The sequence below is a fragment of the Chelon labrosus genome (genome assembly GCF_963514085.1).
Source record: "Chelon labrosus genome assembly, chromosome: 1".
Lineage (NCBI taxonomy): Eukaryota > Metazoa > Chordata > Actinopteri > Mugiliformes > Mugilidae > Chelon > Chelon labrosus.
Window position 1 is genome coordinate 29,800,513 of NC_140337.1, and position 15,571 is coordinate 29,816,083.

The following is a 15,571-nucleotide window of genomic DNA, read 5'->3' on the forward strand; positions in this document are numbered from 1 at the left end:
GCTCATCAATGAACAGAGATGTTCTCCCCGCAAACAAATCGTGCTTTTTACCAACAAGTTCCTCTTGGGAGCGCCGAACATAAACAAATCTTGGGTCCAGATCTTGTCTCGTCCACTCTAACGTCAAGTCCATGGCTTCTTTGGCAGGCTGCAGGTGACATGGTAAAACCACGTCTTCACCAAGAGTTGCTACTATTGGCTGAGATGAACCAATCAGTTCAGACTGACCTGGAAATCAGAGAGAGTCTGTTTAAATTGTAAAGTTAGTTTATTTCTGCAGACTTGAAAACTGCCTGACAGAATCTGAGGCACCTGTTATGTCAGTTTGTGAAAGTTTTCTCCACATTTTTAGTCCAGTTTACCTTTGCAGATGTGTGTTAGGAAAAGATGGAAAACCAACACAGTGAGAGATGAGAGGTGACAGGTAAGGTGTAGAGCATCCATCTGGAAAAGAATCATATAGCTCTGAAAGATAAGTGACAATAATTAATTCCTTCTTTATTTACCTCAGTACCATGTACCAATGTTGTGGACAACAGCAACCACAATTTAACCCCTGCACTAATAGATTATTTGGTCGATGGCACTGCAGCATCGCTTAGTTCAACTCTAAAGATTAAGATTAAGGTCTCTCGGCCAAGTATACTTGTGTATACAAGAATTTGGTCTCTGCATTTATCCCATCTGTGAATTAGTGAACACACAAAACACACAGTGAGGTGAAGCACACAATAACCCGGAGCAGTGAGCTGCCATGCTACAGCGGCACTCGGGGAGCAGTGAGGGGTTAGGTGCCTTGCTCAAGGGCACTTCAGCCGCTTTCTACCAGTCGGGGTTCGAACCGGCAACCCTCCGGTCACAAGCCCAAAGCGAAGAAGGTCATGAATCGGAGGAGGCTAGCTCCCTGGTATAATTCACAGTTGCGCTGTTCAAAGCAGGCAGTCCGAATGCTAGAAAGAATTTGGCATTCCACTAATTCTGAAGAAGCTCACATAGCCTGGAAAGATAGTTTAACAACTTATAAAAAAGCTCTCAGTAGTATTAGAACAGCATATTATTCATCATTAATAGAAGAAAACAAGAACAAGCCCAGATTTCTTTTCAGCACTGTAGCCAGGCTGACAAAGAGCCACAGCTCTGTTGAGCCATCTATTCCTTTAGCCCTCAGTAGTAATGACTTCATGAGCTTCTTTACTAATAAAATTGTCGGCATTAGAGAAAACATTCAAGGCATCCTTCCAACAGCTGTCAAAGATGTAAGTACACTGACATTAGACATTTCTGTAAGACCTTATCAATATCTGGAATCCTTCTCCCCAGTAGATCTTCTTGAGCTCTCTTCAACAATTACAGCATCTAAACCATCAACCTGTCTTCTAGATCCAATCCCAACTAAATTGCTCAAAGAAGTTTTTCCATTAATTAACACCTCCATATTGAACCAGATAAATGTATCTTTATTAACAGGACATGTGCCTCAGTCTTTTACCTGGACACAGAAATAGACACTTCCCTGTCCTTTTCACAACACACAGACACAACATACAAAAAAGCAGAACAACGTCTCCACCTGCTCAGGAAACTCAGAACTTTTCAGGTCAGCAAGGAGGTGTTAAACTTGGTTTACCGCTCCCTCATCGAATCAGTTCTGACTTTCAATATCTCTTCCTGGTACAACCAACTCACCATCAAACACAAAACAAGACTGTCATGCATAGTGAATCATGCTGCCAAAATATCTGGCTCCCCCCATCTCCCCCTATCTGAGCTGTACAGCCGCTCTGTGATCAGGAAAGCCAATGTGATCACAGAGGACCCCTCCCACCCCCTCCATCACTCCTTCCAGCTACTACCATCAGGCAGGCGTTTTATTGTACCACTGGCCCGTAAAAACATCTACAAGAAATCCTTCATCCCCTCTGCAATAGCCATACTGAGCAGCACAAAATGAACATCACAGTCAGCTGATACCTCAACACCCCATGTCCTGTTTGTATATGTCTGTGTGAATGTTTTTCTTGTGACTGGAGCCTTGTCAAAGATAATTTTCTGTAACCTTGTGTAACAGACAATAAAGTATTATCTTATCTTATCTTATCTTATCTTATCTTATCTTAAGATTGCTGTAATTAAGCCCTTACTCAAGAAAGCCACTCTAGATCCAGATGTTTTAGCCAACTATAGACCAATCTCCAACCTTCCTTTTATTTCCAAAATTCTAGAAAAAGTTGTTGCTAATCAGTTGTGTGACCATTTAAACAAGAATGGTCTGTTTGAAGAGTTTCAGTCAGGTTTTAGAGTTCATCATAGTACAGAAACAGCTCTGGTTAAAGTTACCAATGATCTCCTCATGGCTTCAGACAGTGGACTTGTCTCTATACTTGTTCTGCTAGATCTTAGTGCTGCATTTGACAATATTGATCACAATATTTTACTACAGAGACTTGAAAGTGAGATCAAGATTAAAGGAACTTCATTAGACTGGTTTGAATCCTATCTGTCTGACACATTCCAGTTTGTTCATGTCAATAATAATTCCTCTACTTATACAAAAGTAAGTTACGGAGTTCCTCAGGGTTCTGTGCTAGGACCAATACTCTTCACGTTATACATGTTGCCATTAGGCAAGATTATTAGAAAACATGGCATAAACTTTCATTGCTATGCAGACGACACCCAGCTATATTTATCCATGACACCAGATGAAACTAATCAGCTGGTTAAACTCCAAGCATGCCTTAAAGACATAAAGGCTTGGATGACCTGTAATTTCCTACTCTTAAACTCAGACAAAACAGAAGTTATTGTATTCGGTCCTAAGCATCTCAGAGATTCATTTTCTAATCACGTGGTTTCTTTGGATGGCATTACCTTGGCCTCCAGTACTACTGTGAAAAACCTTGGTGTTATATTTGACGAGGATATGTCCTTTAAATGTCACATAAAGCAAGTGACCAGGACTGCCTTCTTTCACCTGCGTAATATCGTCAAAATTAGGAACATCCTGTCTCAGAGTGATGCTGAAAAACTAGTTCATGCATTTGTGTCGTCCAGACTGGATTACTGTAATTCATTACTGCCTGGCTGTCCAAATAGCTCTTTAAAAAGCCTCCAGTTGATTCAAAATGCCACAGCAAGAGCACTGACAGGAATTAGCAAGAGAGATCATATTACTTCAGTTTTGGCTTCTCTTCACTGGCTCCCTTTAAAGTCTAGAATATAATTTAAAATCCTCCTCCTTACATACAAGGCCCTTAAAGGCCTAGCTCCATCGTATCTTAAAGACCTCATTGTACCATATCATCCCAACAGATCACTTCAGTCTGAAAGTACAGGCCTACTTGTGGTTCCTAGAATTTCAAAAAGTAGAATGGGAGGTAGAGCTTTCAGCTATCAGGCTCCTCTCCTGTGTGTATTGTTACTGATGCTATATGAATAAAATTGAATTGAATTGAATTGAATTGAAGAAGATAATTGGGACAAAAAAACACTGATTCATTCTCGAGTACCATAAGTATAACAGCAAACCAAGACATACAAAAAAAATTTACAAAAAATAAAACACACACAGCAAATCAGTGCTGAATAAACAGACACTTAAAATCCATTCACTCATGGCTGCTCTTCACTTTCTTTCCATTTAGTGAGCTCTGGTTTAGTGGGATGGAGTAAAAAAAAATCTGACAGTGCCTCTGTGGCAGTGTCACCCAGGGAATATTATATATAATAAACCATAAAGGCATTCAGACAGGTTACACCAAGGATCAGTAGATGAGACCCTAACCCTGACCCACAGCAAATAATAAAAGAGCCAGTCAATGCTAGATGTATTTTAGGTTTACCAGTGGAGAGGTGGACTAACAGAAATGCCACATGTAAGAGTGTTCTCATGTAAAAGTCATCTCAATACAGGTAAACTAGGGTTGAACAGGGAAGCAGAGACGTCCAACCAATATTTTATTCTCTCAGTTTCTACAAAGCAGAATAAAAAGTCAGTGGGGCCACACATAAATAAAGAGAATATCCTAACCCGCGGAGAACAAATGTTGGAACAAAACTCCTCATTAATTGACAGCACAGTATGATCACTGACAGCAGCATTCTAGCCCCAACCACTAAATATGAAGGCTTTACCAAAGAATATGTCAGTTATTAGTATCAGCTACCTTGTTGGCGCGATTAAACTTAGATTTCCTGATTACTGCTTTCGCCACTCTACAGAGGCATAAATAGATAGATGGAAGACAACTGAGAGCTGAGAGAGATAAACAGGAGGAAATAGAGGCAAATGATTCACATACCTGAAACACGGACGATTGACAAAAGCGCAAATAGATGGAAAACAACTGAGAAAGATGAGCAGGATTCACTGAAACAGGTTGGGTGAGTGCTCAGTGTCAGATGCTGATTGGCTGGACACCCACACCCAGCAAGTCAACCATTAACAGACAGAGTCTCATACGGGGGGGGGGGGGGGGGGGGGGGCAGTTTCCCTTCCTTCTCAATAATCTGAATAATGTGCAGTCTGTTTTTTCTATTTAAGAATGTCCAATAACAAATCTCTATGTGTTAAAATGTGTAAAGGGGACAAACACTCTTGATAACAGATTTCCTGCTCAAAGGACCAAACAATATAACAATATCAATTTAAACTGTGAATATCATGGCTTTGTGTGATCACATTAGTGGTGGTTCTGGTCAGTTCACTAAGAGGAGTACCTTAAGATATAACACGTGTAATTCCCTTTACCTTTCTCTGAATATGGCCACATAAATCTGATCAGGCCTGGACTCTTGTCAGACATGTAAAGTTTCAGCAACATTGGACAATGTGTATGTGATTTACATCAACTTCTTGTTTTTATGGTGAACACTAAAGTTAGAGGCGGTGTAACGTCTAAACCGTGTGATAGAGACTCAAGCTTTTAATACGTTTTATCAATAACGTTTCCAAAGAGTGCTGCTAAAATGTGATGTACATAGGTTTGTTACTCTTGGAGGAGTTCATTAAAGAACAGTGTCAGAAAATGGCTTAAAACAGGCAAGTGTTTAAAGATGTCTAACTCCATGTTAGTTGTACTGTTACTGAACTGTGGCCAGTCAAAATTTTACAAAGAATACAAATCTGCACTTTTACCAGTCAAAGCAAAGTGGCCGACTTCCTGGTGGTCTTTTGGTATCTTAGCACAACACACATGTGTACGGAATGTCATGACCATTAGAGAAATGTAGTTCATTTTATTGTATTTAACTCGATGACAAATGCAGTAAAATGAAAACATTTTCACCAGAACTTCCAGAATCTCAGAATAGTTTTTATGGCCACGTATGTTTGCACATATGAGGAATTTGTTGTGGTGGTTGGGACAATGAACATGAGACTGAGTTTCTGAACTTTCCTGACCTTTTCAGCATCTTAAATCAGAGTATATTCAGTAAACAAGAAAAACACAACGCTATGCATCAGTTGGACCTAATGATTTTCTGTTTATCTTTATTGTAATCTGTATTGAACACATTATGTGACTCTGATGTACTGGATGACATCACTGGATGAAAACTGGCTTCTTGTTTCCAGTAAGATGTACTATATTTACATGTAAATATGACTGACACCCATGCAGTCAGTCATATTTATATGTAAATACAAATTTATGCTCATCATTATTGTGAAGTTTGTGGAGGATATGTATATGTGTAAATATTAGGGGTCCATGCAACGACATTGCAGGATCCCTATTGATTTTGTTGCAATTTTTATTCTTCTTATTATTATTATAATGATTTCTCTTTTTCTGCATAACTAAAGTGTCTGCCCAGGACAAACTGCAAGGGCGAAAGGCATCAAACCTGGTAACTTGATAGAAGTCTTAACATTTCACTTTGCCAAGGTGTCAATACACATGCCTGCAGATAGGTGGCGCTATAATAAGACAATTTTCGTTTTGCCTCATATGTCCAGAACTGTGTGCCCTAGAAACAAAATTCTTTCTCCTCCTGATTCCTTAGATAGCCCTGTGTCTGTGAAGGTTCTCAGTCATCCAGGTCATGGTATAGCCAAAACAGGTTCAAAAAAGGCATCTGGACTTGTAGAGTTTTTTGAGAAGACGTTTCACCACTCATCTGAGTAGCTTCTTCAGTTCTAGGGGACTGGTGGGAAGTCTGAGGTTTAAATAGGAACTCCTCCTGAAACTTGCTTGTTATGTTAACAACCAGAAACCGGTGCAGCTAGTTTCCATTAACGATTGGGTACTTACCTGTTGTTGAGGGGGGACTGCTTAACTAACTGTCATCATGCCGCCCAAAAAGCACAAGTCGGGGTATCAGAAAGAGAAAGAGCGGAAAGAAAAAGAAATAGAGCAGAATGAGGGGAAGCAACTGTTAACTGCTTTCTTTCCGAAAGGTGAACTGAGTTTACTGGTTGTGTAACTGTATCCAATTAACGTTAACGTTGTTGTTGTCCAGAGTCAGTAAATCACATCCTTAAATCTCGTGTAAGGCTTTAGCAAGGCTTTATTTCTTTTTCAGCAAGCTGAAGAATGATTTTTTTGAAAAATTAGATCAGTTATCAATATAATCTGATCTGATTTTAGCTTAAAACCCGATTTATGCTTGTTTATTTATAAATAAATGCCCCCATTTTTTTTTTTTTTTTTGCTCGTGCACTGGAATGGATAGGGGCCCACTGACATTAAGAGTGTACAGGGCCCAGAATTTGGTGCTACACCCCTGCTCCCGCCACTCATTCCACTCTCTCCAATTGCCTCGCTGACATCAAATCCTGGATGCAGACCAACTTCCTCAAACTAAATTGTGACAAATCAGACCTAATCATTATCGGCCCCAAATCCCTCAACAAAACCACAGACAGTTTCCGCCTCACCATCGACAACTCCACCCTGTCTCCATCCCCCTACAGTCGCAACCTCTGAGTCATCTTTGACAGTAACCTCTCTTTTGATCATCACATCAATCAAATCACCAGAACTGCCTTCTTCCACCTCAAGAACATTGCCCGACTCCGTCCATCACTCTCCTTCTCTGCTGCTGAAACCCTCATTCACGCCTTCATCACTTCCAGAATTGACTACTGCAACAGCATCCTCTATGGCACACCATCCAAAACTTTAAATAAACTTCAGTACATCCAAAATTCTGCACGTCTGCTCACCCACACCCGCTCCCGTGATCACATCACTCCTCACACACAAAGCCCTCCATAACCAGGCCCCTTCCTATCTCACTGACCTGCTCCGTCGCCACAATCCATCCCGCAGCCTCCATTCATGTCACGCAAACCTCCTTACTCCACCACTCAGGACCAAGCATCGAACCTGGGGCGACAGAGCCTTCTCTGCAGCTGCCCCCTCCCTCTGGAACTCTCTCCCCAAACACATCCGCGACTGTAGCGACCTTCCCACCTTCAAATCTCTGACAAAAACACACCTTTTTAAAATTGCTTTTAATGTTTAGCTCAGTCTATTGTGTTTTTAGTGTTCTATTTCACATTGTTTTGCTAATTTGATGTTCTTTTATGTAAAGTGTCTTTGAGTATCTTGAAAAGCGCTTTTAAATAAAATGTATTATTATTATTAAACCCGGAGTGTTCTTTTAGTTCATTCAAGAGAGCTCTTAAACCTCTCACCTGTGTGGGTGTGTGTGCGTGTGTGTGTGTGTGTGTGTGGGTGTGTGTGTATGTATGTCTCTGTGTCTCTGCAGTATCAAAAGTGCCATATAAACCAAAACACTATCCGGCGCTGTGTCTTTTTTGCTACAGCTACGGCATGAAATTGATCAAATATATTAGCATCGTCTCAAGTCGAATAAAATGCACAAATATCAGTCTATGAATGCAAAAGTGTATTCTTTATTTTTTAAGATTTGGACACATGTATGTTTATGAAACTAAATGTTAAAATTTCCATCTGGATTTTCATCTGTTGATTGGAGAAAACAATGAGACTTGTTCCATAGAATCTAAAGTACTGACCTCATCCTGTAAAAGTCTTTTAAACAAACCAACGTTCACATCAAACTTGACTAATCCAATAAAATGGAGCCAAGTGTTTCCAGAGACTTTCTCTGCAGTGTGTGGTTTCTGCAGGAAGATCTGAGTCGTGCTGTTTCTCATCTAGAATGTTTGCTGTTTGATGGATTACTGAACTTTATTGAAGGAGTTCAACTGGGAACTATTTCACTGCAGAGTGACCTGGACTCTGTCTGCAGGCTTCCAGGAGTCCAGGTCCATCCACTCCAGTCCACCAGGTACAGCAAAATCTTTGTCATAGTCTGGATGGTATAACTGTAAATGTAGTAAACCCAAAGGTCACAGAGTCACAGTCAGAAAATAATAATTAGAAAAACTGAAGGAAAAGTAAGAAAATGGAAAATAGAACAACATCAATGACTGCGTTTACATGGTCTTTAGTATCCCGATTTTGAGGCTTATCCCGGCTTTGAGCATATCCGGGATATGGTGTTTACATGGAACACAGAGAAACCCGGTTATTCATATCCCCGTATACATGATAAATAACAGTATCCCGTTTTCCGATCGCTGCATCCTATCTGCGCATGCGTGTTTTACGTCTTTTTCAATGTTTTCCAACTTGTTCAACGGAGCAAGGTGGAAAACCAGCATCACGTAGCTTTTCCGCAACAGATTTGAATACATCAGCATGTCGGTGTTTTCTGCCATCTAAACACGTCGTTATATTTAGTTCTTTCATTACTTTAAGGGAAAATTCTGTCTCTTCGTCGCTCCAAAAGTGAGAAGTTCTCGTTGCCGCCATATTGTTTGTACATCTAGTGCGTCACTTGGTGTCACTCGCGCCTGCGCAGACAGTGGGCAGCCGTCAGAAATCGGGATAAGGTGTATACATGCTCCAGTATCCCGGCTTCTATCGGAGTACTCCAGGTAGCAAAACCGGGTTTCTTGAAATCGGGAAATGGGCATATCCCGATTTCTGAATTTGGGATATGGTGTTTACATGGACAAACACAAAAACGGGATACTTCAATATCCCGATCAAATTCGGGATACTAAAGAAAGCTACGTGACGCTGGTTTTCCACCTCGCTCCGTTGAACAAGTTAGGTCGCGTTGGAAAACATTGAAAAAGATGTAAAACACGCATGCGCAGATAGGATGCAGCGATCGGAAAACGGGTTACTGGTATTTATCATGTATACGGGATATGAATAACCGGGTTTCTCTGTGTTCCATGTAAACACCATATCCCGGATATGCTCAAAGCCGGGATAAGCCTCAAATTCGGGATACTAAATGTTTTGTTCATCTTTAAAAATGATGATACTTAATCTTTTTGTAGTTGAGCTAACAGCTCGTACTCTTCTTCTTTATTATCTTTTTACTTCTTCTACACGTTCTCCTCTCTCACAGGACAGCCTCCAAAACCCATTAATCACTACCAGCTCCCTCTGCTGGTCACCACTGGTGGCAACACACTAGTATCAACACATCCCCCTTCTTTTGAAGTTGTTAACCAGGAGCATAAGAAACATATGCCTCAACACACTTTTACACTTATGATGCCAATACTACAAAACAGAATTATTGCAATCACAATTACAACATTTGCTGTTTATCAACTTCTTGTAAACCATAATCTCCAGCTTGTCTTTGTTGAACATTTTACCATATTTTCGCTTAGCACCAAGCCATTTTGGACAAAATAAACACATTTAAAAAAAAAAAAAACATACATTGTGGTTACACCCATACTTGTATCTTTTTTTTTTTTTTTTTTAACATTCAACAGTAGAACCTAAGCATCCAGTACACTGGTCTAAAGATCAAGCTTAACCGGTCTTTTAGTCTGACGTTCAGATCTCCTCAGTACAGGCAAATCTGTGGAAACATCACTTGTCTCCACCTGCACATGTCCATCAGACTTCAACTGGGGCACCTTGTCGGCTTGTGACACAGCATCCTTTCTATCTGCATCACCACACAGTGTCCCTTGAAAAGTCTCTTTGGTTTTCAGAAGGTTGCGACGATTCCTTCTGAACACATGTCCTTCCTCAGTTCTCACTACGTAGGACCTTGGACTTATTTCCTGAAGAACAGTAGCTTTTCTGTTCCATGCATCCTGGTCTTGGATTCTAACCACATCATCCTTTCTAAGTGGTCTGAGAGCTTTCGTAGACTTGTCAAAACGTTGTTTTTGTTTCCATTTTAGGTTCTCCAGTTTTGACTGTATCTCAGTTCTCTGTTTGACCTCTGTGTAGCAGGGCAATGTAGTGTGGAATTTACGATTCATCAAGAGTTCTGCTGGGGACAGACCACAGTCAAGGGGGGCAGACCTGTAGCTCAGCAGGGCTAGATAAGGATCTGACTTACTGTCTGTGGCCTTCTTCAGAAGCTGCTTAATAATGTGCACTCCCTTCTCAGCTTTGCCATTTGCCTGTGCATGTTGGGGACTGGATGTCACATGGTGGAAACCATACTGTTTTGCAAACTGCTGCCATTCTCTGCAGTTGTAGCACGGACCATTGTCACTGACTACAGTCTCTGGTATTCCATGCCTAGCAAATATGGACCTGATGTGAGTAATAACACTGTTGGCCGTTGCATTTGTCAGCAGAGCAATTTCTGGGAAGTTTGAATAGTAATCAATGACTAGCACATAGTCTCTTCCATTATAATGAAACAAATCTGTTCCTACTTTCTTCCAGGGTTCAGTAGGAAGATCAAGAATGATCATGGGTTCCGTTGCCTGCTTGCTCTGGTACTTTTTACATGTTTCACACTGTCCAATGATGTTTTCAATGTCCTTATTTATACCATGCCAGTATACAGTGTCTCTGGATCTCCTTTTGCATTTTTCTATTCCCAAATGTCCCTCATGTAGTTTCTGTAACATCTCCATTCTCAAGCTGTGTGGTATTACAATCCTATTGCCTCTCAACAACAGTCCATTTGCCACACTTAGCTCTGATCTGATGTGATAATACTTTGGACAGGACCCCTTGGGCCAGCCACTTTGTAGGTGTTCTATCACTGTTTGTAGCTCCTTGTCCTTAGCAGTCTCTTCACTTATTTGTTTTAATTTAGCATCAGACACTGGGAGAGACTCAACTATCATGTTGACATGATTTTCCACTTCTATCTCAGTGGAGCTCAGATGACTCTTCTCTGGAGCTCTTGATAGTGCATCCGCTAACACTAGGTGCTTGCCTGGTGTGTATATCAACTCGAAGTCATACCTTTGCATTTTCATGATGAGGCGCTGAATCCTAGGCGACATCTCATTCAGGCTTTTCTTGATGATCAATACGAGAGGACGATGATCTGTCTCAACTGTGAAGGTGGGAAGACCTTATACATAGCAATGAAAGATTTCCAGTCCATAAGTCAGTCCAAGACACTCTTTTTCAATTTGAGCATATCTGCTTTCAGTCTTAGTCATGGATCTGGAAGCATAAGCCACTGGCTTCCAACTCTCTCCTTCAGCTTGCAGCAAGACAGCTCCAAGCCCGTCCTTTGAAGCATCTGTGGAAATCTTTAGTTTCCTGGTTGGATCATAATAGGCCAGCACGGGGACAGTTGTCAGTGTGGTCTTCAAGGCATTCCACTCGCTCTCATTTCTTGCTGTCCACTTGAATTCTGTGGAATCATGAAGGAGCTCTCTCAATGCCGACGTTCTCACTGACAGGTTTGGTATGAACTTTCCAATAAAGTTTATCATCCCCATCACTCTCAGTACACCTTTCTTGTCAGTTGGGCGTGGCATGTCCAGGATAGCTTTTATCTTTCTTTCATCAGGCTCAATGCCTCGAGCAGACATTTTATCACCCAAAAATGTTATTTCTTGCACACCATATTGGCACTGAGCACGGTTTAGTTTCAGTCCATTTTCACGTACCCTTTGGAGCACTTTTTTCAGTCTTTCATTATGTTCGTGAAGGGAGGAGCCCCAGACGACCACATCATCCACATAACAACGAACCCCTTCTAGTCCCTCTAACATGTTGTCCATGGCACGATGAAAAATCTCAGAAGCTGAGATTATGCCAAATGGCATTCTCAAAAACCTGTACCTGCCATAAGGTGTATTGAAAGTGCAGTACCTTGAACTTTTTTCATCCAACTTGATTTGCCAGAATCCCTGCGCTGCATCCAGCTTTGAGAAATATTTGGCTCCTGCCATTTCACTTGCAATCTCCTCACGCTTTGGAATCTGGTAGTGCTCACGTTTTATGTTCTTGTTTAAATCTCCAGGATCCATGCATATTCTCAGTTCTTTGTTTTTGTTCTTTTTATCCACGCACACCATTGAGTTTACCCACTCAGTTGGTTCTTCCACTTTTGTGATGACTTGCAAATGAGACATCCTGTCCAGCTCCTTTTTGAGACGCTCTCGAAGTGGAGCCGGAACTCTGCGTGGTGCATGGATTACTGGTTCTGCATCCTCTTTTAGTTGTATTTTATATGTGTATGGCAGGCATCCCAATCCTGTAAAGACATCCTGATAACGCTGCACAATGGAGTCGACTGTGCATTTGTGTACACTTGCTGCTTCTGAACAGTTAATGTGGTACACTCTCCTCACCAGGTTCAATCTCTTTGATGCCACCCCGCCAAGCAGTGACTCACGGCCCTCAGGTACGACTGAAAACAGTACATGGTAAGTCTTATTCTTCACTGTTACTTTTAGTCTGCACTGACCTTTGCTTTCAATGTCTTTTCCATTGTAGTCTTTCAGTGGAACTCTTTTCTTGATTATTTGGGGCTTTTCTTGCATAACATTAATTTCTGTCATGCTGATCAGGTTAGCCTGTGCACCTGTATCAATCCTTAGTGCTACTATGGCTCCATTTATTGGGAGTGACACAATCCACGTGTCTCCATTTTCTGAGCACCTGTCATTTTCCTCTGTTGGTGTATCTTCACTTGATACCATTCCCACAAAGAAAGTCTTTGTCTGTCTTTTGTGGCGTATTCCTTTTCATTTTTTACCACAGCTACTTTTGCACCATCATGTCCTGATGCGACACCTGTTTCACTGAATGTCTTTGCGTGCTGTTGTGCTAGCTCACTTGCGTGGCACTGTCTCTCTGCCTCCTCAAGAGTTAGCTGAGCATCTCTTAGCAGCTGTTCCCTGGTCCGTTTATCATATATTCCATACACAATTTGATCACGGATCATGGAGTCTTTCAGATTGCCAAATTCACATGACTGTGCTTTCAGTTTTAAATCTGTCACAAAGCAATCAAAGGTCTCTTCACGCTGTTGCATCCGTGAACGGAACACGTACCTCTCATATACGGTGTTTTTGCGTGGTGAGCAATGCGCCTGGAACTTCTCGATAACTCTGTCGTATTTATTCCTTTCATCAGGCATTGCAAACTCGAACGTATTGAAAACTTCAATGGCTTGAGGACCCGCTACCGTGAGTAGCAACGCGATTTTCCTGGCGTCGGGTTTGGAGTCCAGTCCAATGGCAGCCATGTACAGCTCAAACTGCTGCTTGAAAGACCGCCAGTTGCTGTCCACATTTCCCACCAGTCGCAGTCCCTCTGGTGCCCTTAAAGTCTCCATCTTGAGTTAAAAACTGATGCTTGACCTGCCTTTCACTCCTGGTACCATGTTTTGTTCATCTTTAAAAATGATGATACTTAGTCTTTTTGTAGTTGAGCTAACAGCTCATACTCTTCTTCTTTATTATCTTTTTACTTCTTCTACACGTTCTCCTCTCTCACAGGACAGCCTCCAAAACCCATTAATCACTACCAGCTCCCTCTGCTGGTCACCACTGGTGGCGACACACGAGTATCAACACACTAAAGACCATGTAAACGCAGTCAATGAAACATCTAGAAAGACTCACAGTAACACCCTTTCCAGTCTTGAGTTCCATTGATTGATCAAATGTGTATGTGATGGGTTCTCTATTGTTGATCTGTACTTTTAACTGACGTCCTCCCAGTGGTTTGTCCTGCAGGACGGAAATGAAAGACAAGAAGAAGAATGAGACACAGAGACAGGAACAAATGAATGTTGGTGTCTATTAAATCTGTTGCATCAATATTTTCTATGAAAAAATAAAATAAAATAGATTTTGACACTTAAAGCAACATCACCTGATCAGACATGTTTCTGAGAATGATATAGTTGCAGTTGGGATCAACGACCACAGTGATGTCTCCTGACGTCTCCTGACTGTCTGAGCTGCTGCTGTTCTGCTTTGTCAGAGAATGATGAAGATGTGTTAGTTCAGGTTTGATTTCCTCTGACTGGGAGGAGACGACATCCACAGATTAGTCCTTTCACATCAGTCAGTCATTCAGACTTTATTAGTGAAGCACTTTTAAAGAAACTAACCTAATTTACAAATTCAGTCCTAGAATGTAGAAGTGCATTGCTTTTTACTTTTTTCTAATTTTTTAATTTAATTTAATTATTTTGATTTATTCACAATATTAGGGCTGTCACAGTATGGGGAAGGACGTGGGTCTGTCTGGAGTAATCACTGTTTGTACTTACTACATAATTTGAATTAAAAATAGTTGTCCTCCGAAGAGGGTGGCGGGCAAAAAAAAAAAAAAAAAAAAAAAAAAAAAGTGCATTGCTCAGCAGGTAGATTCAAACAGTGAGTTCACCATTCTCATCCCCAGCCTCCCTACCCACCTATAGGTTTATAGGATATATAACACACTTGCGGAGTAAGAAAACAAAAATAGAGGGGAAAGAGAGAAACAGAACAAAAATAAGCAAATAAATAATACAATTAATTTTAATTAAATTTAATTTAAAAAATAGGGAATAAATTAGTTAACTATGTTGTGATTACTGTCATGAAGTCCTTCACGTAAAGAAAATGTTTTTTTAATTCAGTCGGTTTAGCTCTGTGATAGACTGGAAACCTGTCCAGGGTGTACCCCACCTCTCACCCAATGACAGCTGGGATCGCTTGTCAGAGCAGATTTGTGTATTAACAGCTACTTTTCAGTGTCTGTTATTCTTATTCTTTATTGGTCTGATTCATATGAACTAACTAGTTTTTTTTCATGTAATAAACATCTGAGTAAAAAGTGTTGATGTTTCTGTGAGTTTGTACTTCTCTCTCCATGTCTATGAGCTTGTTCTTCACCTCATCTTTTATCTCCTCCAGCTCTTTGTTTCTGGTCTCCAGCTCCTCCAGCTTCTTTTTCTCCTCCTCTAGTTGATTTATCTGAGTAAAAAGGAGGTGAAGTCCAGATTGTTAACAGTCAGACAGTAACTTGTTCAGAACATATTCTCTATTATCTACTGTGTGTATTTTAAATGCTGTTTCTTCCTGTAGTTCTATCATTTGACCTGTAGATGGAGCAGAGTTGTGTTTGTGTTTGTCAAACTCCACCAGTAGTTCATTAAGAACAGAGAACTCAGTCTCTCTGAGATTAGAGTCAAATATGTGAAGCTTTCTGTCACTGATCAAATCATTTCTTTGTCTGTTCATCCAGCAGGTGGTCTACATCATACCAGTCTATTCTAGTTAGGAGATAGGACAGAGTATTCTGGCTAGAACATAGTCAGACCTTCTGACCTTCTACCAAGCAGAGAGAAG